This window comes from Vicugna pacos, chromosome 20 (assembly GCF_048564905.1).
Source record: "Vicugna pacos chromosome 20, VicPac4, whole genome shotgun sequence".
NCBI lineage: Eukaryota > Metazoa > Chordata > Mammalia > Artiodactyla > Camelidae > Vicugna > Vicugna pacos.
The window spans coordinates 21,802,875-21,827,975 of NC_133006.1; the positions used below are offsets into that span (position 1 = coordinate 21,802,875).

Below are 25,101 nucleotides of genomic sequence, written 5' to 3' on the forward strand. Positions count from 1 at the left end.
ACACAGGACACCTTTGTGGAACCCCCAGGACCCTGGGGACTCAGCATCAGAAGCAGTACACAAACATGGAGCTCTTCCAGCTCAGATGGGCTGGTTCTGCGTTCCCATGTCCCACGGTCGGTTTCTCACATCCTGTCTTCTCAGACCCTGGAGGCAGAGGCAAGGGGGCCAGAGAGTGGCCTGTTAACTCACGCCAGGTGCCCCGCATTACTTTAGCCTCCAGGCCCAACGAGGGGTCCTTGGGGGCCCATGTGAGGACACTGAGCCTCCAGGAGGCTGTGGGACCCCTCCCCAGCCAAAGGTCAGAGTATGGACCCTTTTTTTTTTTTTGAATGTTCCCACTGGGGACTGCTGCTCCCTCCCCTGAGCCTGGGGTTTCCATGCACCCACTGAACATCCGGGGAGGCTGAGGGGCTCTCCGTGGCACAAGAGCTCCCCTCTGCCCCTGGTCCTGCCCTGCTCTGCCCTGCAGGCCTTGGCCCTGGCACTCTGAGCTTCCCAGGGCTTGGACTTCCCTGCAGACATCCTGGCACCGAATGGTACACAGTGCCAAAATCTCACTTCAGTTGGCAAAAGCAGCAATTAGCGTGTAATGAGGCTTCTTGCTTTATTTTTAGGTAACCTCCAAGGCCCTGCCTGTGTAATTCAGCCCGCCATTGCTCGGCAGATAATTAAAGCATGTCACCATAATTTGCCTTTTTTTTTTCTTATAAAGCCCGTAATTATGTTTTTATTGTGAGTGAGTGGGGGAAAAGAGGAAGGAAAGAAAACAAAGAGAGATGGAGCTGGGGCAGGAAATGGGGCTTGGCTCCCCCGGCCAGGATCCTCCACCCCATTGGCAGAACCAGGAGCCCCGCTCTGGGCGCACGGCCCCAGAGGCCCCCTCAGCTCAGGTCTGCCCAGCCGGCTTCCTGCCCAAGACTCCCTCCTTGCTGGCTTTCCTTGCCCGCCCTTCTGGAGTCCTCCTCTTCCAGGTTTGGTTTGGGGGGGTGGCTTCCAGTTCTTCCCCCCTTTCCTTATAAAACCAGCCCCAGTATTCCAGAAAACCAGAAGATTCCAGTGGGCAGGAAGAGGGTGGGGCTGAAACCTGAGTGGCCACGAGGTGATCCTTGAGCTGCTCACAGGCACCGGGGAGTTCTTGCTACAGGTGTTTGACATTTTCCATAATCAATCAGTAAAACTCCCTCTAGCAGGAAGGGCCTGCTAACTGAGCCTGGCACCTGGTATCTGCTCTCAGGAGCTCTTGTGACTTGCTGTTCTTTCTGACTGAGTTCTTTATGCACCCGGAATTGCATTTCAGTCATTATTTTGGTGCTGGTGAGTGGTGGTGGGAGAGCCTTTCTGGGCGTCTGAAATCAGACTCTTTAAGCCTGCAGGGCATGCTGGGAACAGGCAGGGCAGCTGCCCACACCGTTTCAGGGAGGCCACTGCCCCCAAACATCTTCCTACCTGCCACCTACGTCTCCGAAAATTCTATCGCTGAAGCCCCAGGCTTCTGGGTCAAGGCATATTCTTCCAAAACATGTCAATGGTTGGCAACTGAACTGTACTGGAGTCAGGTTTCAAGACACCAGCTGACCTGAAGGTGTGGAACGGGGAAGAGGTAAGTTTTAAAAGAACTGGTTTTGAAAGAGCTTCCAGATTACCTTAACACAAGTAGCGCAGTCTCCCCTCAACTTTCGGGAGACCACCTCACCCCATATTCTGTTCATATGGTTTGTTTATTACCTTCAACCACCCACCAGTATGTCAGCCCCACCAGGGCAGGGGTTTTTGTCAGTTTGATCACAGCTGAATGTAGAACAGTATCTGGCACACTGGAGGCATACAATAATTATTTGTTGAATGAGTGAATTAGGGGAAAGGGGTTGGCTGGAGACCTTGGAGGACCTAGTTAGCTGTATCCCCACCTCCACAACGCTACTCCCACCCCCCAGAGCTCAGCTCCATTGCTGAGCCTCTGCCCAAAGTCCGATGGGTCATTTCTTCATTGTAGCTTCCCAAAGTTTTTCTAGAGGCCCAAGGGGAGCACAGGTGTTGCATTCTGGTCACTGGATAGAGAACTGACCCCCACCTGCCCCCTCACCCCCACACCAGGATGACAGGCAGGCTGAAGTTGGTATCGGGAGATCTGGATTCTAGGTAAGTGTCTGCTGCTAACTTGATGCGTGTCATCGGGCAAGTTGCCTGCCCTCTCTGGGCCTCAGTTTCTTCATCCATAAGATGAGCTATGAACTCTGAGCCCTCAGAGCCTGGATGAGCAGCCAGCAGCAGCAGTACGGAAAGGGGAGGTGACTGCAAAGAAGAGTCTTTGGGGGCCAGTTGCTATGGCAACTGCACACACTAAGGGGTGGGGGAGTGGCTGGAGTATGCAAATCAGGCCCTTCCTTTGGCTTCCTCAGCGCTAGTTCTCTGTGATGAGAAGAAGGGGCTTTGTTAATGTTGTGGGGCAATGGAAGAGGATGGAGAAATGGCGGGGGCTGCCTTACCCTTCAGGACAGTGTTCCCTCTTCTTCTCCTCCTCTGCCCTCCCTGCCTCCCCTCCTCTGGGGTTTTGGGCTTCTTTTCTTCCACCCACTCCTCAAACGCAAGGGCTGCCTCTGGGGCTCCAGGCCTGTGTCCGTTCCCCCTTTTCTTTTTCCAACTCAGTACTTTCCTGATATTTCCTGTCCCCTGCTACATGTCCAGGGAGTCTTGGGACTGGTGCCGGCCTGCTGGTCAGTGGGGTAAGCTCCTGGCACCAATAGTCTAGAGGGAGGACTCTAATATGGTGCTGGCTGGCATCAGTGTTCTTGTGGTAGGGTGGGCCCCCCAAAATGGCTCTCATCAGTCTCTAAGTCCTGGGGAAAGTCCTACATGCCATGCCTCCTGCCTCCAGGAGGCTCTCCAAGATTACTACTTTCGAAGTACTGCCTCTGTGCTGGGACTCAGAACACATGGGATTTTGTGTGTGCCTTTTAAGAGTCAAGTCTCTATTTTCTGCAGCCTTCGAACTTTCCCATATGCAAGCTCTGTTGGCCTTCAAAGCCAGACATTCTAGGGACTCATCTTCCTGATGCAGGACCCCCCAGGCTGGGGACCCCAGTGTGGGCTCAGACCCTTCACTCCTTGGGGAGAACCCCTAAGATTTTAATTACCCTTCTGTTTACCTGAGTGTGGAGGTCTTGGCTATATCACATTTTTGACCCTCCTACCCGTCTTGCTGTGGCTCTCTTTGTGTTGTTCGTTGTGGGAAATTCTTCCTGCTAGACTTCAGGTTGTTCTCATTGATAGCTGCTCTGTAAATAGCTGTAATTTTGGTGTGCCTGTGTAAGGAGGTGAGCTTGGGCTCATCCTACTCTGCCGTCTCGAACACACTCTCTCATTTTATAATTTCTACTGCTACGTTTTCAAGTTCACTAACTTTTTCTTCTGTGGCATCCAGTCTGCTGTTAAGTGTGTCCAGTGCATTTTTAATCCCAGATTTCATCTTTCAACTCCAGAAGCTTGATTGGGTCTTTTTTCTTTTTTTTAATATCTTTCATGTCTCTAGTTAAATGTTCAAATTTTCCTCTACTTCTGGAACAAAGGGAATATAGTTAGGATAACTATTTTGAATATCTTTGTCTACTAATTCTGTCATCATGTCATTTATGGGTTGGTTTCAATTGATTGATTTCTTTTCTCATTATGGGCTGCATTTTCCTCCTCCTTTGTATACCTGATAATTTCTTATTGGATTCCAGATATTGGGAATTTTTACCTCATAGGGTGCTCATTATTTTTGTATATGTATAAATATTCTTGAGGTCTGTCCAGAATGTGATTAAGCTACTTGGAAATGGTCAAATCCTTTCAGATCTTGCTTTTAAGATTTGTTAGATGGGACCAGAGCAGCACTGAGTCAGAGGCCCCAAGGGGAGATCACCCGGGACCTGGCAGCATGTAGCCAGAGGGCCACTGGAAGCTTTAAGTGGGGTGAGGTACGACATGTACCTTTAATGACCTTAGGATGCTTGTGTGTCCAGGGTTCAGGCCACTGACTTCTCCACTGTGCCTGCTCCCTAGGGGCTTGTCCTGTGGCTTTGACTCCCAAACGTGCATCTTCAGCTCTCTGTTCTTGCACCTGAACTTGACTTGTGTGGCCCTTCCTCCACTCCCCAGTTCTACCAGCATTGGAGAAGGCAAAGTTTTCCTTGACCCTCTGAGGGTCCTTAGATGGGTCTGAAAATTCAACTGACAAAGACAGATTCACAGGAGACAAGCATACGAATGTATTTAATGCAAGTTTTACATGACATGGGAGCCTTTGTAAGGAAAGAAGAACCGAAGGAACAGACCTGAGTGTTTCTATGCAAGGTTTGATGAAGAGTGGCCAGGGGCCTGGAAATAGGACAGAGAGTAAGAGGGGCGTGCAGCACTGGGGGAGCTCAGCAAGGCCTGTTTGTTAGGATTCTTGTCATCTCTTTTTCTTTGGAAATGAGGCTCCTTTCCTCCGGGGCTAGGGAGGGCACCTCTCACATGAAGGTTTTATGACCGTTTCAAGAGAAAAGGGCAGGGGAAAGGTCAGGGGAACACACTTTTTAAACACACTCGGTGTGAAATATTCAATATGCGAAGGTGCCGTGTTTTGGGGTGGCGTGTCCTGGACCCCATCATCAGGCACCTCCACCTTGGTGTGCAGATCCAGACTTTCCACCACCTCTTAGGCCTGCTCCTCCCTCCTCTCCCCTCTCAATAAAAGGCCCCACTATCCTTGTGGTCAGAATCCATGGGCTCAACCTTGACCCCTACCCCCACCCCTTGTCCAAGGCGTCAGAGAGTCCCCATGGCTCGCCTCTAGAATTCTCCAAATCCAGCTGCTTTTCCCCAGCTGGTGCAAACCACCATTGTCCTTAGCCTGGGTTATTTGATGCCCTCCTCAGTGTCCCTTTGCCTTTCAGCTCCTGCCCCTTCCCTCAGGTCCTGATGCGGCAGCCAGTGGGACCTTGGGAAAAAGTAAATAGGATTCTTTCATGCCCCTGCTTTAAACCCTCCGGGTTTCCCATCACAGTGAAAATCAGCTTCAGATCTCTGGTCGAGGCCAGTGAGACGCGGTGGGGTGGGCTCTCGGTGTTTCTTCAGCCTCCTTTCCTCCCTTTCTTACCCAGTCTCTTCCCTTTCTTCCTCTTCACCATGGGCCCCTACCTGCTGCGCCCCCCCCCAATTCTGGTACTTACTTTCACTGAACCAAGTTGTCTTTGCAGACATTTCCCAACCGCCCCTCAAACAACATCCCCCCATCAATCTGGCCACTGATACACTTCATTTTTCTTCATCGATCTTATCACCCCCCTACATCCTGTAGTATATTGATCATGTCTCTCCCAGGAGAACAAAAGTGCTGAGTGGACAGGGACTTTATTTTCTACTCAACTTCAAATGCCTGAAATAGTGCCTGACACATGGAAGATGTTCTACAAACATTTATTAAATGAATGAATGAGTGGAGTGAATGACCCTGGAATTCCAGGGACCGCTAAGACCACAGAGACCTTGTCCCACCCTTGCCAGGGAGAGGCCAGTTGGGGGTTGCGGCTATTTGAGTTTCCGGAGGTAGAGAACTAAGGCTTTGGAACAGGCTCTCTTTGCTTTTCCCTTAGCCCAGGCTGAGCCCTGTAGTTACAAACAAGCAAGAGTCCACCCTGTTTGTTCTCACAGGAAACTGTAAAGTCACAACAAATTGGAGCGCAGAAACTGCAGTTTGCGAGGTTAAGTGTGCTGTTTAGTTATGGAAATTGAGAGCTCCTCTAGCCCAGCTGTGCCCTTGAAGCATTAGAGATGTGTTCCCTAAATGTGCATTTAGACAGAAACTAGGGCTGTCCCAACATGGTGTCACTTTGCGGGAAATGTACGTTGGCTTATTGTGATTGCCTTGCCTGGCTCAGAAGCTGGGCCTCATTCATTCATTCACTCGTTCATTCAACAAGTCAATACTGAGCATCTCCTGTGGGCCCTGGATTCCTGACGCAGACTCCAAGGGACAGGATGCATATTCCTGCTTCAGGAATTGCTTGGGTCTTGGACTTTGGGAGGCGAAGAGGAAAGGACACTCTCTGAGGTTGTGACTGAGGCAGGTGAACAGATCTGGAGATTTGAAGAGAAGGGAGATTGTGGAAAAGTTACTGCTGCTGGTGGACATGTCACACACACCCTCTCGCGACTCTTCCGATTGTCTCTCAAACCTTCAGTAACATTCCTGGGGCTTCCGGATGTGCACTGGTGCAGGGAGAAAGGGTGAAATAGAGAAGGTGGTCACCAGACAGTAAGAGGTGAGCCAGAACAGCCAGTATTAGGGAGGTGGATGCAGGCAGGAGTGGCAAGTGAATATCCTGAGATATCTCCCACCACAGAACACCGGGAAGTGCTCCATACAATAGACAACTATTTTTTTAATGCATGCCTGTGTTTGTAGAATGAATGAATGCATGAAAGGAAAAGGATGTCAAACATAAAGAGGATGCTGAAAGCCTGAGTGTTAAGGAGTGCTGAAGCCTTGGGAGACCTCAGGTCCTTTGCACACACATCTCCATGATCTAGATCAGAGTTTCTCAATAGCAGCACTATTGACATTTGGGGCTGGATTATTTTTGGTTGAGGGTGGCTATCCTGTGCCTTGTAGGATGTTTGGCAGCAACCTTGGCCTCTGCCCACTAGATGCCAAAACCACACCCTCCTTCAGTTGTGACAACCAGAAATGTCTCCTGGGGAACAAAGTTGTCCAGCTCCAGAAACAAAGGTCTAGAGGCTTGAGGTTTAAGGAAGAAAGAGACAGGCTGTGGGCACTCATGGGGAGCTGTAACTGAGACCTCTAAAAAACCAAGGCTCTCGAAGGCTATACCTTTTGTGAAAAGATAGAGAAAAAAATCCTCCAGTGGCAAAGAGAAATGATAAGAATAGTTGTCTGTTTCAGCTTATGCTCTAGGTAGAAAGAAAAGCCTTTAAATTTGTAACCACAGGTCTGCCTACACAGGGGTTTAGGGTAAACATCTGCATTACCTATGTGTTCCAGGAAACTCCAAGTAGTGAAATTAACTCCAAGTGTGTTGGTAGCTCCTGGGGCATGTGGCTGAAGCAGAAGTAAATTCTCTGGGAAGGGACACACTCCCAACCCCTGCTGTGCAGGATTCCCAAGGGGAGGACCCAGCTAAGCTTGAGTTTGCAATATAAAATTACAAAGCACATGAGGAAACAATCGATTATGAATAAGTCAGTGAAAACAACAAATGACCAAATTAGACCTTCAAGACTGAAGATATTGGAATGACCAGATCCAGAAAATTAAAAAAAAAAAGCTGGTTTAAAATGTTTAGAGAAATCAAGATGCTACCAGGAAAATCAGGCAAATATGAAAACAAACAAATAGTCTCAGAAATGAAACCAATAATGTTGAAATGTAAAACCCAATAGATAAGTTAAACAGCAGATTAGATACAGCTGAAGAGGTAGTTAGTGAACTGGAAAATAGATTAGAAGAAATCATTAACCATCATGCAGCACAGACAGAAAAACATGAACAAGAGGAAAAAAGATATAGGATATAGAATAAGGAGTTTAACAAATGTTATCTAGGAATTACAGAGGAGATAACTGAGAGAACTGGGGGAGGCAACGTAATGATGTTGATTAGGAATTTTCCAGAAATGATTTAAAAAGTCAAATCCTGGGAAGAAAGCATGAAGAATTCGAGCAGAGTGAATAAAGAGAAACCCAGACCTAGAAACACTGTAGCCTGTAGAAACACTGCAGAAATCCAAAGAGATCTTAAAAGCAGCTGGATAGAAAATAAATCAGATTACAGATCACCCCAGGATAAAACAGTGGCACATGAACACATGTCCCTGGGATGCCCTGAAACTACTTAGGGAAGGGTACCTCAGAGAAATCCTAACTGCTGCCAGCATGAGCATGTGGGAACTCAGACTGTTACTGTGAAATTATTAAAAGAAATATGATCTTAATGTTCTCTCAAACTGGGCCTGGTGGTTTCACAGCCCAGTACGTGTGGGTGTGGGAGTGGATGTGGGTGATGGCCATACTCAGTAACCTCTGGGCAGAGGCCTGGTCCACGGGCTGTGGAGGTTACTTCTGCCTGGAGTGGGGAGAGGGCTACCTTTGGAACACTGCCTAGACACAGTCTGGGGTTAGGGGTGGCACTGAACAGGAGGCAGTATGGGAATTCAGGTGCCTGGAGTGGGCCCTGGGGGCTATAGAGAAGGCCTGCAAACTGACTCCTGATCTCCAGTCTTGTTAGGGGCCACTGCCTTCAAGGGACTCTTAAAGGCCACCTTCCCAATCAACAAAGGCTTCCTGGAGGAGGTGATGGGCTGCAAGAGGAAACTGGGACTGGTGGGAAAGGGGAAAGGAGAGGTGGGTCTGGGAGTGTGTGGGGAAACTGTGGAGAGTGGGAAAGAGGCTGAAAAAGCTGAGGGGAAACCCACGAATTGCCTTTCTTTCTGGATAAGTACAGCATCTCCCACCCTCTTCATACACACATACACACACACATACACACATCCCCTTCTCCATTCTTGCTATGAATTTCTCGCCAAACAAGCTTCATTAATCGTCTAATAACCAGATTAATTAAAGACGCTGAAAGTAAACAGCAAGAAGGTAATTTGCTCCTGATTACTGTGTAATTGCAGGAGGATGAATTCATTTGCATATGCAAAGAAGGCCCCACAGAACAGCGAATGACAATGGAGAGAAGAAATTGTGTATCTGACCCGCACCCCTCCATCCCGCCCTTCCACTTACTGCCTCCCCCAGCCTCCTCCTTAGCCTCCTTGAAAGCTGAGACGTTAGCCCTGCTCCCCACCTGCAACCACGCCAATCCAACCCCCAACTCCCCAAATCCTCTGGCCCAGGCCAGCTCCTGCAGCTCCTTTCCCCACTAGGGAGTGGGTCTCACAAAACAGGGATTGAGAATTCTAGCCTTGGCCCTGCCTGAGTGATCTTGGCAACATGCCTCCCCAGCATCGACTTCCTGAACTGTACAATGGGCTCATGCACCTGTTCTCTGTAGCCCTGAAGAGGAGTAAACTAAGAGCTAGGGAGGGAGCCTCTTATAAATTGTAAAGCACTTTGGCCAAAGCTTATTGGGCATTATTTTTCGCCTGAGCCTGGAACTTGCCCAATGTGAGTCTTCAAAGGCTCCTGCCTCATCCAGGAAGTCTTCCGGGATTGTGCCCTTGATGAGAACTGGCATCCCTCTGGGGCTGCAATTTGCTCTTTTCTATACAGGAGCTAGCTCACGTCTTCCACAAGATCCCCGTACCCTTGGGCTGAGGAGTAAAGTCCCCAGGGTGCCTCTCCCCTTCCCCCTCACCAAGGCTAAGCTCAGGCTTGGGGGATTCTGATTCTGGGGTACCCCCTGCCTCCCAGGGCCTCAGATGCCAAATTGTTTTCTGATGGCAGCCTCCATATTCTCTGAACTCAATTTGCATTTTCAAAGCAGCTAATAGACGCATTAAAAAATCCATTTTCACTCGGGATTGAATCTGACTAGAGCGAGATCAATGCTCGGAGGCCTCTTTCCTTCCCACTCCCACCTCCTCGCGTCGCCATGGAGACCATAGAAGCTGCTGCGCCCCAACCCCAGCATTGGGGAGCCCCCTAGACTGTGATCCAAGTAAGAACAGGAGCCTTGTCTGCTGTGTAGTGTCCCAGTGCCTGGCCAACACACTGACACTGGCACATGGTGGGTCCCCTGTAAATACTTGATGAATATTCAGTGATGAAGGAGGGACCCCACATTCCAGCATGGCAGAAATGGGAGAATAGGCCAGCTTGGCTCCTTGGGTCTGATTCTTGCCTCCACCACTTCTGCGTGGTCTTGGGCTTGTTAACATCTCTGCACCTCAATGATCTCATCTGTAAAATGGAGTTAGTACTTGTACTGACCTCAGCACTGTGGTGAGGATGAAATGATTCAAGGTGTATAGAGCTTAGAACAAGGCTGGCACAGAAGTCTTCAAGAAGTGTCAACTCTTATTCTTCAAACCTGTGCGGGGTTTTATGGAGGGGGAGGCCCTCCCTGCAGGCTTGTTTCTCCTTTTCCCTCTGCCCCAGCCCAGGAGCTCCTGGCCTCCTGCAGCTTCTCTGTCTGGATCCTTGACCAGAAGCACAGGAGGGTGAAAATCTCTAGTGGTTTCCTTCTGTGTTCTAGTCTTTGTAAAATAGGATGCATGTGTGGGCCAGGAGGTCACCTCTTGTTACTATTCCACGGCCACTCTCTGGCCTGACTGTCATCCTCTTGCCCCTGCAGTCCCTCAGTTTTGCCCTCAAGCCCCCTGGCTGCCTCCGAGGCCTCTGGCTTTTGCTCTGGTCTCCAGAGAGACCCTTGGTGTACAGGTGGGACTGGGAGTGGGAACGACTGGTCTGGTCTGGGTTTGAGATGAAGCAGATTCTGGAGCTGGAGGGCACTGGGGTGCCTGGGTCAGCACCCCTGCTCCCAGGGTCAGCACCCCTGCTCCCAGTGGCTTCTCATTAGCAAGCACCATTGATTTTGTGTGGCTCGGCCTCGCGTGGCAACAGCCCAGTGTCCCTCTTGGGAAAAAACTGCCTTTGAAGGCTCAAGAAGCTGTTTAGTTCTTAGGGTCTCCGCATGCTGGCCAGAGCTCCCCCAGGCTCTCCACTCAGCCAGTGACCCCTCCAGGCTCTGCCTCAGTGGGAAGGTCAGCGCCTTACACACACACACACACACACACACACACACACACACACGCACACGCACACAGGGCCAGCCCCTCTCACCAAAATTTGGGTGGGTCTCCTGCCCCTGTGGCCTCCTCTCTCAGCCCCCTCCCTCCTTCTGATACCCACCATGGGACCAGGATGCTTAGTGGGACAAAAGTATTGAGCTGGGCAGTGGGAACTCAGGCTCTCAGTGTCCCCCAAGGGTGGGGCTGGTGGGGCTGGGAGGTGCTGATCCATGTGAAACAGATATTTGAGCACCCAGTGAGTGGTTCTAATGGATTTAGAGACCTGGGTTTGAGTCCTGGGTCTACCCCTGGGCAACTTGGTTCACTTCTCTGCGCTTGGGTTTTCCTATACTAAGTAGAGGTATGAATAGCAATATTAATAACAAAGACTGCTGCCTTGAAGGGTCATTGCAGAGATTAAGTGAGGTCCTGAAAAATCTTGTAAACTGGCTCGGTCTTTCCTCCCAGCCTGGGGGTCAGACCTGGATCTCCCTCCCAGAGCCCAGAAAACACCAGATCCTCAATAATGTGGGTGGACTTGAAAAACCAACGGCTCCAGGGAGCCCAGGCCTTCCTGAACTTGGGTGGGAGATGGACAGAAGCCTGATGTCTCACCCGGAAGACGGGGTGCTAGAGAGGGAGCTGGGATGAGACGACGTGACAACAAATCCTGACTCCCATATAAAAAGAAGATAAATACGTGTCTAAGGCTTTAACTTGTTATTTAAAGCCAGAATCAGTAAGATGTTACAACAGGTTCAAAGAAGAATCCAAACGGCAGATCCATAGGCAGGCTACCAGGAAGTGAATTTACTAATAAATGAGAGCTGATCAGTAGCTACAGGTCAATAATCGTTTGCACTCCTACCAGACAAAATTCATTTGCATTTCGATGGAAAAGAATCATTTGCTTTACCAACAGTTATGTTCAAATTCCAAAGTTGTCAAAACTGTCAAAGGCAATGAAAGGCAGAGGCCCCTCTGGAATCAGAGCACCCAGGGCCGTGTGACAGACACAACACTTAGGAGTCTTCCTCCTGTGTCAAATTCTGACACCGTTTTTACAGGTGGGGAAATAAGAGGTGGACAGAGGAAGGGCCAAGGGCAGGGCGAAGGACACATCAAAGGCACACACTTCATCCCCTTTCATATCTCCTGGGCTTTGGGGCCCTTGTAGGGGAGAGAGCCTGAGCCCCTGGTCACCTTAGCCTCCATAGCTTCTGTTTCTTTTTGTAATTTAAAAAATTGCGAGAATACAAACACAGTAAAGCGCAAAAATATCAAGTCTAGAGTCTAATGAATTTTTACACATACACACGGCCATGTAACCATTATTCAAATCAAGATATAAGGGGGGAAGTTACAGCTCAGCAGTAGAGTGTGTGCTTACCATGCTTAAGGTCTTAGGTTCAATCCCCAGTACCTCCACTAAACAAATAAACCTAGTTCCCCCAACCAAAATCCCACAAACAACAAAAAAGTTAGTAAAAAAAATGTTTTTAAAGATATAGAAAATTTCCAGATTTGAGTGTTCCCTCATGGCCCCTCCTAGTCAATAACTAACCTCCACTATCCTATCACCATAAATTTATTTGCCTGTTTTTGAACTTCAAATAAATAGAATTAACTGTATGTAGTTTTTGTGTCTGGATTATTTCAGTCAGCATAATATTTGTGGCATTCATGCATATTGTATGTATCAATAGTGGGTTCCTTTTCATTGCCGAGTAATATTCCATTGAATGATTATATTATACCTTATTTATTCTTTCTCTCTTTGATGCATATCTAAGTTCTTTCCAGTTTGGGGCTGTTCTAAATAAAACTGCTACGAACATACTTACATATGTCTTTTTATAAAAATATGTTTGGATTTTTCTTGAGTCAATGCCTAGGAGTGAAACTGTTGGGTCTTCTGTTTGATATGTGCTTAGGTTTAGAAGATGGGGTCAAATAGTTTTCCAAAGTGGTTGTACAGTTTACATTCCTACCAGCAGTGTATGTATGAGAGTTCCAGTTGTTCTGTGGTAACCAATGCTTGGTGTGGTCAGTTTTTTTTTTTCTTTTTTTGCCATTCTAGTGGATATATTGTAGTACCTCATTTTGGTTTTAATTTGCATTTTCCTAGTGATTAATGATGTTGAGCACTTTTTCATAGCTTAATTTGGATTTCTTTGTGAAGTGCCTGGTAAAGTCTTTTGGTCATTTTTAATTTTTTTTTTTGATGTGTAGGAACTCTTTATATATTCTGGATAGGAGTTCTTCATCCAATATATGTATGGGTAGATAGTTTTTCCCAGTCTGTAGCTTGCCTTTTCACTATGGTTGTTTTTTGATGAATGGATGTTTAAATTTCAATAAAAATCCATTATTTTCTTTGTATTTAGTGATTTTTGTGTTATGTTTAAGAAATCTTTGCCTATCTCAGTCATGAAAATATCCTCATATTTTGTCTTGAAGCTTTATTGTTTTGTTGTTCAGATTTAGATCTATGATCCATTTAGAATTAATTTTATTATATGAGGTAGGAATCAAACTTCATTTTTTTCCTATATGATTCAATTGATCCAGCATCTCTTATTGAAAAGAAAATCCTTTTTCCACTGAATTGCAATGGTGTCTTTGTCATCAATCAACTGACCCTATATGTGTGGATCTATTTTTGGATTCTCTCTATTCTCTTATGCTGATATATTTGTTTACCCTTAAACCTTAAATTATCACCGTGTCTTAATTGCTGTAGCTTTATAGAAAGTTTTAAAATCAAGTAGTTTAAGTCATTCATCTTTGTTCTTCTTCATGATTGCCTTGGCTATTTTAGGTCTTTTGCATTTCCGTATATATTTTAGAATTGGCTTGTCAATTTCTACAAAGGCTTCCTGGGACTTTGATTGGGATTGTGCTGAATCTACAGATCATTTCGGGGAGAACTGATACACTACCAATACTGAGTCATCTAGTGCAGGAATGTGGTATACCTCTCCCTTTATGAATGTCTTTAATTTTTCCCGACATCCTGCCTTCTCTTTTAAACCCCACTGCATTTTGGCACTTGGTGGAAATTAACTTCCATCCCTGTGATTGGAGTCTGTTACCTGATTGCAGCTCTTCAGGGGCGCACCCAGGGACCAGGCTCTGGGAGAGGGAGAAGGGCAGGTGGAGAGATCTGAGAAGGGGAGGGGGCACCCAGGACCCCAGCCTCAGCCTTGACTGCTGAACATCCCTCTTCCTCTGTGGGACATCTCCATGGTTAGCAATTTCACAGAGCAGTCACTTAACCTCAGTTTTCCTATCTGTGAAATGGGAGTATGGTCTCAGTGTGGGACAGCAGTTGGGAGAAGTGAAGGATATACACTGCAGGGCACTTGTTAGGTGCTCAATAAGTCATATTGATGTTTGTTTCTGCCCTCAAGGGAAGACTGATGCCACCAACGTGGACAAAGAACTGCAAAGGCGCAGACTCATGCCCACCTCCCTCTGGTCATGCTTTTTTTCCTTTTAAGGACAAACTGAGAGTGTGCCTTAGTAATCAAAGAGATGGAAAAAGAAAGATGATGTCTGGGCAGAAAGTTTGAATAGGCAGTGGAAGCCTGGCCCATGTAGCTTGCTGACTTTCTACTCCTCTTGTTACCATTGGACTTTTCATTCTCTCAGTACACTTATATCATGTTCCATTCATCCAACCATCCATCCATCCAGCCAGCCAGCCAGCGAGGCCAGCGAGCCAGCCAGGCCCTGGCACCCACACAGTCCCCCTTGCCTTGGGCCTCCTTAGCTGTTGAGGGTCAGATGCCTACAGACTGAGCCCCTGATCCACAGAACCCAGGCTCTGCCAATTCAGCATTCAGCTCAGCCTGTTTGCCAAGGCTGAGGTGGGGGTCCCCGCCACCTGGTGCCGCTAAACCAAGGTGTGCTGGCCTTTCCCAGGCAGATCGCCACTCCCACCTGTGCAGGCCTCTGCGCTTGGCCTTAAAGTAATAAAAGGAGCTAATTAAACCATTGGCAACTCCTGCTTTGTTTCCTAATCACTGACTTTGTGCTGACAAAGCAGTTTCTTCCCAGATTACTCTTAAAGGGGGCAAACCTTTTTCCTACTGAACGTTTTAAATACAATTACATGTAAGAGAGTGGTTTTCAAATACACTTTACTAAGCACTCTCCTTTTTACTTAAAAAACACTTTGATAACACTTCACAAGGACTAAGAACCACAGGCTAAGATGCGTCTCCTTTAGACCTCGCACTAACCCTATCATCACCCCCACTTCATAGGTGAGCGGCGCCCCGGGGAAATCAGCCTGCCCACGGTGGGCAGTTGGTGGGAGACAGAGCCGGATGCAAGCCCGGGCAGCCTGTCTCCACAGCCTCGTGGTTCCCCCCTATCCCCGGTGACCTCCTTGGGAAACACCATCCTTGGACAGCTGGCCTCAGAGTGGAGCACCTGGGGCTTCTCTTCCAGTAACCCTCTACTGGGCTTTTAGCCATAAGCTCCAGGCCCTTTGCAGGAAGAGGACTTGCCCCAGTCTGGTTCCTGGCCCACAGAACCCAGGTTGGGGAGACCCATTACAGGCAGTTAGGCATTATGGTATTTGGCTTTGAGTAAAAAATTAGGGGACTTGGCAGGCAAATAAGGCAATCCTCTGGATTCCTGGCAGGAAGCAGCTTATGTGGCTACCTGTTAAGTAGGGAGGGCAGGCAGGGCTGGCAGAGGGGTCCAGGGCTGCAGGTTGGGGGAACCCAAAGGGAGGAAGTACTAGGGCAGCTGGCCTGATTCTCTCCCTTTGAATCTGGTCCAACATTTTCCTTCTTGCTGCTGGAGAGAGTGAAAGAGAGCGAGAGTGAGAGCGACAGAGACCAAGGATACACTCAGGATTCAGGATGCACACCAGGTGCTAAGTAGACCCCTACCTCAGGGCCTTTGCACTTGTTGTCACTTCTGCCTGGACCACTCTTTCCCCAGATACCCACCTGGTTCACCCTTTCACTTCCGTCTAGTCTCTGCTTAAATGTCTCAGAGAGGGGCCCTCTGACCACCCCATTTAAAATAGCAGACACTCTCCAGGCCTCTCTCCTCTGGCTTTGCTTTCTCTTCATAAGCACTTAAACCAAGAACTGTAACACATAGAGATAGGTTGGAGTGAAGCAAAGCCCATGCAGTATGGGCACACAGAGAAGGGGCTCCTCACCCCTGGGCGGGAGTTCAGGTAGGGCTTCCAGGAGGAGGCGGTGCCTGGGCTGAAGCCCAGAGGATGGAGCTGTGAGCCTGGTGAGGGGCAGGAAGCTGCAGGAGGAGGAGGGAAGGGAGGGAGAGGCAGAGGGAATGGGGCTTTGGAGTGGTGTTCCCCTGGCGACCTGAAGATTGAGCAAATCTTCTCTGCAAACCCGCTGGGGGAAAATCAATACCTGGTCGGGTCCCCAGGCACCGAGGCTGAGTACCATGTTCAGAAACTGCATGAACAAAGCAGGCTTTTCAGACTTCATTGGAGAGAGCTGGAGGCTGCCAAAACCCCCATGGAGGGGAGTCAAGCAACGCCTTTCAAAATTAAAAATGTCTTTCCCTCTCAGCCTCACACCCCACACCTCCCTGGAGGCCTGGGGTGGCTCTGCCCTCTTTAACCTCTGATGGGGTGGACGCCCTCCCCCTTAAACTGCCCTCCCCTACCTGCCTGAGTAAGGAGCTGTTCCTTTGTGTGGTGTCCCGGCCCCCAGGCCTCCTTCCCTCTGTGGCTTCCTGTCACTCTGCTTCTTCCTCCCCAGACTGCAGCCACCCCAGCCACATCACTGTGTTCTGACTGAGACTGCTGCCTCCCACCTCCAGCCTTTACCTGTGCCCTGGGGGTGTGTTCCCATTCTCCGCCTGCCTGAACCCTGTTCCCCTTTCAAGATCTCACCAAGATGCTATGTCCCTGGAGCCCAGCAGAGTCTCTTCTCTGGAATGGGTCACCAGGTGGATGTTGGAGTCATGAGAGGGCCAACTAGAAAGAGTGGCAAAGAAACCCATGGGCCAAGAGCCTAAAAGAAAGATCCAAACCAAGAGGACCAAGAGACCAAGGAGAGCGAGCCCAGGAGGATGCCCCCTGGCCCCATCTATCCTGAAATATGGGGGTGGGGAGGGTCCAGGAGTTACTGGGAAGGAATCAGCTGGATTCCGTAAGACCATGAGGTGGCAGGAAGTTTCTAAGAAGATGGTGGTAGTTAATAGATGGTGGGGGTCTGGGGAGGGAAGGGATGAGATCTGATGGGACTCACTGAGCAGGTAGGATGTGGGTCTAGGGCTGCTGGGCACTGGGAAGCTGTGAGGATGCTGAGGTGATGAGAGGTGGTCCCTAGAGGGGACCTTCTTTAATTGCCTGGGCAGCTCAGGGGGCAGTGGCTCCCGGGAGGGGGGAGTTTGATCAAGGGGTTTCTCTCAATCAAGGAGCAAAAAGCACAAGGAGCAAGCTGGCGGTGGGAGAAGACAGACTGTTGTGTATGCGGCATGTTTGTACTTGCCTAGACTGCAGTCAGTGGGATACACAGAAGCTGCTGGGAGGATCTGGGTGACGAGAGGATGGGATGGAAGCAAAGGAGACTTTTCTTTTCTTCCTTTCTTTGTTTTTTTTTTTTTTTACAAACAATTTATTATAAAAATTTTCAAGCATACAGAAAGGTCGAAAGAGTTGGACAGAGAACACCCATCTATCCACCACCTAAATTCTGTGATTGACATCTCACTAGATTTACTTTATTTCAACTTTCTCCATTCACCCAGCCATCTTATTTTTGATGCATTTCAAAGTAAGTTGCAGACATCAGTATATTTTACCCCATACACTTCTGCTTGCGCATCGGTAACTAGAGCTCAATATTTGTTTATAGTTCCTTTTTGTGTTTGTTAGACATATTTAGAGATAATATTTACATAAAGTGAAATGCACAAATCTTAAGTAGATCATTCTCTGAGCTCTGAAAAATGTATACACCTGTGCAATCCAGCCTCTATCTACCCCTCCCAGAGAATCTCCACCAGAGATTCTTCACTCTACATCTTTTGTATCACTGATGTTCACCAATCTCCGTTCTCCCCTTGAGCACATGGCTGCCGGGAGGAAGGCTACATTTCCCAATCTTTCTTGTAGCTTGGGCTGGTTACGTGATTAAGTTCTGGTCTATGGAATGTAAATAGAAGCATCATGAGGCAGTTTCTAAAAACCTTCCTGAAAAGACAGCTGGTGTGTCTTTGGCCCCTTTATCTTCTCTGCCTCCTTCCTATTGCTTGGGACACAGTTACATGGCCACCATACTGGACCAGGGAGAAGGGGACACACCCAGGGGTGGTGGGGCAGGGATCTGGAAGCAGCCTGGGTCCCTGAACTCTGCATCGAGTAGAACCATCCTGGGTTGTTTGCTTACTCTACACTATCAGATGAGAGAGAAATAATCCTTTACCCTGTTTCAGCCAATGTCAAATGACAGTCTCTATTACAGTCAAACCTAGTCTTGATGGCAGTTTTGTGCCTTTTAAATGTTGCACTATGTGCATTTATTACCTATTTAAAAAAGTAAATTATAATACAAGATTAAACAGAAAACAATAAAAAGAGACTCCTGCAGAGACTGCTACCTGTACCTCCCACCCCAGCAGAGGAGCAATGAAGCCGCGGCTGGTTCTGTTAGTTACTACTGAGAATTGGTGTCGTGCAGCAGAGGCCCAAATTAATAGTGGCTTAAACAAGATAGAAATGGATTTCTCTGCCTGTGAAAACCTGAGCCAGCCAACGCAAATCTGTGACACAGCTCCCATTCGCCCAACATTCTATGTCATGCAGTGGTCAGTTTCTGAACACAAAGCCTGGACTTTGCGCCTCACATCTGAGGTGGCACAGGGCACTGGCAACTTCCAGGAGATGTAGGTCCCCCTCTGGTTCACACCTCTGACACCTGCCCAGACTCTGGGCCTCTCCTGTCCAAGGCAGAACTTTCCAAATGTGGGCGGCTCCCAGCACTGGACAACTCAGGGCTGGACCAGCATTCCAGCCTGTGCTGTGGGCTGGCTCCAAGCTGCCATCTTTGTCCCTGGACAACCCTCTCAGGCCTCCAGGGCCCTCCTCCTGGGGCAATGGGGATTTGGAGGTGGGTTTTCCTTATCCAGTCCCACCGCAGGTTATCGACTGGCTTTCCTGCCTTTTGCTGACAGTTGGTGATGTTCACATGCCAGATCTTAATCCTTTTAAGCCATCCTCATTTTGCCGCTTTTGGATTCTGCGCCTGCTACCTTCTCAGTCTTGTGCTTCTGATCTCAGCTGTCAAGTTTCCACTTCCCCAACCAGGTCATAGGAGTCCAAGCCTCAGCTGTCAGAGGGGCTGCTTGGCAAAACTGTCCCTTAAAAATCACTATTGGATCTGGGACTGTCATGTACTGGCAACAATAATGATTTTAGTAATAATAATAATAATAATTACAGCTACTGGTTTCTAAATACCTGCTAGATGACAGATGCCTTTCTGGGGCAGGGATTGTTTGCTTCCACTTTACAGATGAAGAAACTGAGGCACAGAGGTGTTAACAGACACCCCCAAGGGTTGGAATCCAGGTCCAAAGTATTCTGCAGCTCTAACAGCTGTTCCCAAAGTCAGGAAAGAAACCTGGAGTCCAGGCCAGCTCAGCCACTTGCCAGCTGTGTCACCCTGGGCAAGCCCTTCCTCGCCTTGCCAGCCTTGGTTTCCTCACCTGTCAAGAGGGAGGGAGGCAGTCTGTGCGACAGCAACATGACCGAGCCCTTCGTCTGTCATGGTGTGAGCCTCTTGTCTGTCTGCTGGCTCTTCAGGGCAGGGCCCTGTCAGGTCCTGGACCCCCAGGACCTCCACTGGTGTTACATGTTGTGGGGAGGGACCCAAGGGTGGGGAGAGGTGGGTCACAGGGGCTCCTCAGGGTTACATGGGGAGGAGGACTGGCAGGTGAGAACAAGGAGGGTAGAACGGGACAAAGAGAGGTATAGAAGCTGAGATGACAAGAAATTGGGGCAGAGAGGGGGGGAGCATTTTGGAGCAGGGCAGAGGGACCCAGAGCAGCCTTGGGAAGGTGACCCTGGGTGGCACACTGCAGAACAGGCCAAGATGCAAGGGTCCATGACATTGGGTTTGGATCCAATATGAGCCTCTTTTTAGCAGGGGGTCCCCTTGTCCTGGCTGTCCACCCACCCGCTCAGGGCAGCCCCTGCGACCGCCCAAGGCCCCCCAGCCCCTCCAGCTCTGGCAGCACATGTGGTGGAAGGAGGGGAGCAGTGGGTGACAGGGAATCCAGGTCTGTGAATTACAGATAAACTTGTCAGCTCTCGGTGCAACCTTCCGGGGTGGGGGCGGGTGGCAATTTGGAGAGCAAACTCTAGATTGTTTACCCAGTGGAGCGTCTCCGGGTGGTTGTTTACTTTTCTGTGATTCTGGGAGGGGGAGAAAATGAGCCAGGGCCTCCAGGGGCCTCAGCAAACAGAGGAGAGGTGTCTGTGTGTTAACTGATTCTGTCAGGGGCTCGGCGCCTCCCGGAGGCGATTGGCATGCATGGCGGGTCTGGGGAGCCTCGGCGACAACTGGGGAGCCAGAAGGAGATGCAGAGGTCAGTGAGGCTGTACCGGCACCTGCCACCCTGCTGTCTAGATGAGTAGATTGTGGTCTAGAGAGGGAAAGTCACATAGCCCAACATTTCCTTAGGGCCCGGGTCCTGGGATCAGGAGGGAGAGTGTGGAGTGGAGGCTTTTCTGGGTGAGGGGCTGGGGCTGCTTAGCCACTGGGCACTCAGGGCCAGGCTGGGCCCTGCTGTCTGAGCACTGGGACCACCCTCCAGCTGCCTTGCTCACTGTAGTATCCAGGGCCCTGGACAGATGTGCACTTTGGTCCCGGACAAACCCCTACCCTCTCAGTGTCTCAGTTTCTCTGACTGGTGTGTGGGGACTAGATTTGCCAGCTGTGTGGAGGGGTGCCTGGGAGGTTCACACGTACAGATGGAGCTTTATTGAATCTGAAGAGCTGACTAGGAATGCAGAGAGGAATAATTTCCCAGCCTTGTTTCTGGAGTCAGCACGAGTCTAGTCTCTGACAGAGAGGTGGTAGAGCGAGGCCCCGCTCTGGGGCTCAGTCCCCTCACCTGTGAAATGGGTATGATAATGAAAGTACCTATCTCAAAGGCTGTTGTGAGGTAATGAATCCGTCCCTCGAAGGTTCTCAGTGAGTGCTCAGCACTGTTGACTGTTACTCTGCACCGTTGCTGTGCCGAGGACCCGGGGACAAGATGACGATACAGCCTCTATCTTTAGGGGCTCAGTCCTCAAGCTGTGGTCCCAAGACCCTTTCAGGAGGGCTATGTGGTCAAAACTATTTTCTTTCTTTCTTTTCTTAATGGAGGCACTGGGGATTGAACCCAGGACCTTACACATGCTAAGCCTTCACTCTACCACTGAGCTATTTCCCAAAACTATTTTCATAGTAATACTAAGACATGTTATTTGCCATTTTTGCTGTGTTGATTATTTGCAACTGATGGTACAAAAGCTATAGTGCTTCAGAGTGTTGTTGGTGCCTTAGCACAAATCTAGCACCCGTAGGCATGTATCCGTCACCACCAAGCACTGCAGGAAAGAGAAAAGCCAGTTTCACTAAGAATGTCCTCAATAAGCCAATAAAAATCATTAACTTTATTACATCTGTATTCTCAAGTACACGTCTTTTTGCTATTCTGTGTGGCAGAATAGGAAGCGCAGATAAAGCAGAAACGTACAGCCGCCCCTACTTGTCCGCGGGGGATGCGTTCCAAGACGCTCAGTTGATCCCTGAAGTCACGGATAGTACTGAACCCTATATATACTATGTTTTTTCCCCTGTACATACATACCTATGAGAAAGTTTAATTTATAAACTGGGCACAGTAAGAGATGAACAATAACTGATCATAAAATAGAACAACTGTAGCAATATACTGTAATAAAAGTTATGTGAATGTGGTCTCTCTGTCTCTCTTAAAATATCTTATTATACAAACTTAATGCCTTTTCCGTCTTAGCCGTATGGTGGCTGAAACTTTTGCAGTTCGAGGTGCAACAGCAAAACTAGCTCGAGTTTCTTTTCCCTTCATCACAATTTCATGGATAGGAGATTCGTTCTTACGGCTTAGCAACCTCAGCATATGATTTGTTTTTTCTTTCCTTACCTAGTTGAAAACTTTCACCTTTTCACTTAAAGGAAGCCCCTTCCAGCTTCTTTTTGGCACATCCGAATCGCCAGCATCAGTACTCTTGCGCTTTGGGGCCATTATTAAGTACAATAAGGGTTACTTGAACACAAGCATTGTGATATCACGACAGTTGATCTGATAACACGGCAGTTCCTAAATGACTAAAGACTGGGAAAGGCTGAACAAAGTGTGATTAGACCCAGCTGGAGTGGGTGGGACGGTGAGAGATTTCATCACACTACTCAAAACAATGTGCAATTTAAAACTTCCAAAATTGTTTATTTCTGGAATTTTTCATTTAGTATTTTTGGACTGCAGGTGACTGTAGGTAACTGAAACCAAGTAAGGTGAAACCATGGACAAGGGGGGCTGTTGTATGATAATTGTCTCAAAAAATAGTGCTTATGGAATTGAGTTGTAAGTGGAAACAGCCATTTTTTTTTCACGGAGCACCAATTTTACTTGAAAAAAAGCCAACTGTAGACAAACTAGTTTTTCAGTCTCGGGTACTTGGCATACATGTTGTTGAAAATGAATGAAGTATGTCACTTCAAGAAAAACAAATGACAGTACTTGTTGCCAATGATAAAGTTTGAGCTTTCAAGCAAAAATTTGGATTTGGGGCAACTTTTATGTACTACTATGAGCTTCCCAATACTTAGAGGCTGTGATCTCCTAATGACCAATGTATACTATTTAAAAAAATGATAGATAGGTAAAAGACCCATTCAAAGTGCAACACAGACCAGTGGATTTTAATGTAACAGAATTAAGCAACAGAAAAGTTTCAGGTTCCAGAATCTATCACAAGTCAAGGTTTGGTGTAGTATTAGAGAAGAATGACCATAATGACAGGAAAGGCTACCAGAATTCTTTTCCACTCCATATCTGGGGGAGGCCAGATTTTCTTTATCAACTTCAACCAAAACAACATATTGCAGGAGACTGAATGTAAAAGCCAATAAGAGGGTCCAGCTGTCATCTATTAAGCCAGGCATTTAAAGAGATTAGTGAAAATGTAAAACACTAATACTCTTTTTTTTTATTGTTTTATCTTTCACAAAATATATTACTTATATTAACATGTACTGAGTTTATGGGGGAAAAAACCACCCACTGGGTTCGGTGTCAGAATTGTAATGGGGCCCAGAGTGGACAGTGAATGGGCAACGAGTTCTGATGGGCACAGGCATCTTCTCTTGGAGAACTTGTCCTACAGGCCCCTCCATGCCAATGCCTCCTAAATTGAACCACCAGCTTCTCTCCTAATCAGTAATTCCAACTGCCTAGGTCAGTTTCACCCTAAAAGCACAGGGCCCAAACCCAACCAACTAAGACAGGTTTCTCTTCATAATTCAATAACCCTGCAGTTCTCTTGGCTATCCAAAGTGGAAATAGTGGCCCCCTTTCTTTCTGCACCCCACAGTCAATGCTGTGCTTCTGCCCTGGCCATGTCCTCCCAGGGCAGCCAGCTCTGATCCCCACTCTCTGGGCCATTTCTCTGCCTCTAGCCTCCCTCTACGCCACATAGGGCCAGATCTGTCTGGACACACATCCATCTGCTCATAGTACTTCCTGACATTCTGGATCTCCATAATTTGCCCCAGCCCACTCTTCTGGCCCCTTATCCCATTCTCTGTTCTGATTCTCCACAGCTTCAAACTGCCTAGGGACACAGGTGCATATCATGAATGGATGTATACACATGCGCCCCCACATACCCTGCTCTGTTCTCACCTGGGTGGGCCACTCACCACCACCATGCCAGGAATACCTCTTACAAATTCTTTGCCTTTGTATCTTTACCCATGTTGTGCCCCCTGCTAGAATGGCCTCCCTGCTCCAGTCCTAGTTCAGATATTTTGGTTGCAAATGTTAAAAAGAAGACAGGCCCCAAATGGAGTCACTTACGCTAGGCCCCATCAAGGTTTAATCACTAACCTGATTGAAGTTTCAAGTGGAATTTTAAACCAATTAGTCTGGCATTTCTTGATCAACACCAGTGAGGTAATCTGTTTGATAAGACCCCCTGTCTTCCCCTAAGAGAAGATGAACTTGCCTTTGCACAGGGCGCTGGCTCCATCCCGCCGGCCCCACGCCACCCCTTCTCTCATCCTCAGTATCTGCCGCCCTGTGTGCTGAGTTTGTGAACCTTGCTGGCCCCACCTGAGCCTTTCACAGAGGACGCTGTGGCCCAGAGACCTCAGCCAAGGTCATGCTGCTATGCCCACTGGGTCTGGGCCTGGGACCCCTGACCCCAGCGGAGCGCTGCCAGCCACCTGCTCCTTTCCCTCCCACCCCAGGGCTTGCTGGTGGCTGGGCCTCTCTGCCTCAGGAATGTGGCTCTTTTCCCCTCTTCCCAGCTGGCTCAGGACAGAATCCAGTAAATAACATGCTGCCCATCGATTGGAGGTCGCTCAGGCCAGGGCCGATCGATGGCCACAGACAGCTGGGCAGGCGGGTAATGAAGTGCCAGCTCCTTGGCGGGGGCGCATTTGGCCCTGGGCTTTAATCCCCTTGCCTCCTTGACAAGGCTCCAGCTCTGGTGACAGGAAGGAAGACAGATGAGGCTCCAAGGCCAGTGGGGGAGGTGGGGCCCCGGGTTGGGGCAGGGGTGGGGTGCCTGGAGTTGGTGAAGCTCGCTGGGGGCACAGGCCCTTGACACGCCCATGGACCACCTCCCCAGGCAGGCTTCCCTTAGGGATCTCCCAGAGGAACGTCCACCCCACCCCACCCCCACTGCAAAGCTTATGCCACATCATGTTCTTGTCTCTGTGGGCATGAGGCTGTCTGCACCTCTAAAATGAGGGTGCTCTGAAGGCAGAGAAGGACACAGGGGACTCAGCATTGTTGAACTCTTAGTACCTGCCAGCTCAGTATCATCTTATTTGGTCTTCAGGGCAGTCTGGCTTGAAAAATATTATTATGTCCATTCTACAGGTAAAGAAACCAGTTCAGAGAGGAAGAGAGGTTTAACCATTAGAACTGCTCCACCATGGACCAGACGGGACCAGGCAACCCCCTAAAGTGGTAAGTTCTCCATCACTTCGGGTATTTAAGCAGAGGCTGGAGGACTTGCTGTTGAGGGCTATGGAGGAATTCCTGCATAAAGTGGGCTTTGGACTTTACAGCCTTGGGGTCCTTCCCAACTCTGAGGTTGTATGACTCTTTGGGA

The 25,101-nt window shown here is 48.6% G+C and overlaps 1 long non-coding RNA gene across 1 annotated transcript in view; it reads left to right on the plus strand.

Annotated features, from left to right (window-relative positions):
* Positions 1-805: 805 nt before the first annotated feature.
* LOC140687725 (uncharacterized) overlaps positions 806-25,101 on the plus strand; it is a 76,690-nt gene continuing 52,394 nt past the window's right edge. Inside the window, exons 1-3 of the long non-coding RNA XR_012062221.1 lie at positions 806-974; positions 1,370-1,603; positions 24,867-24,956. This is a non-coding gene — a long non-coding RNA (uncharacterized lncRNA). The remainder of the gene's footprint in view (positions 975-1,369; positions 1,604-24,866; positions 24,957-25,101) is intronic.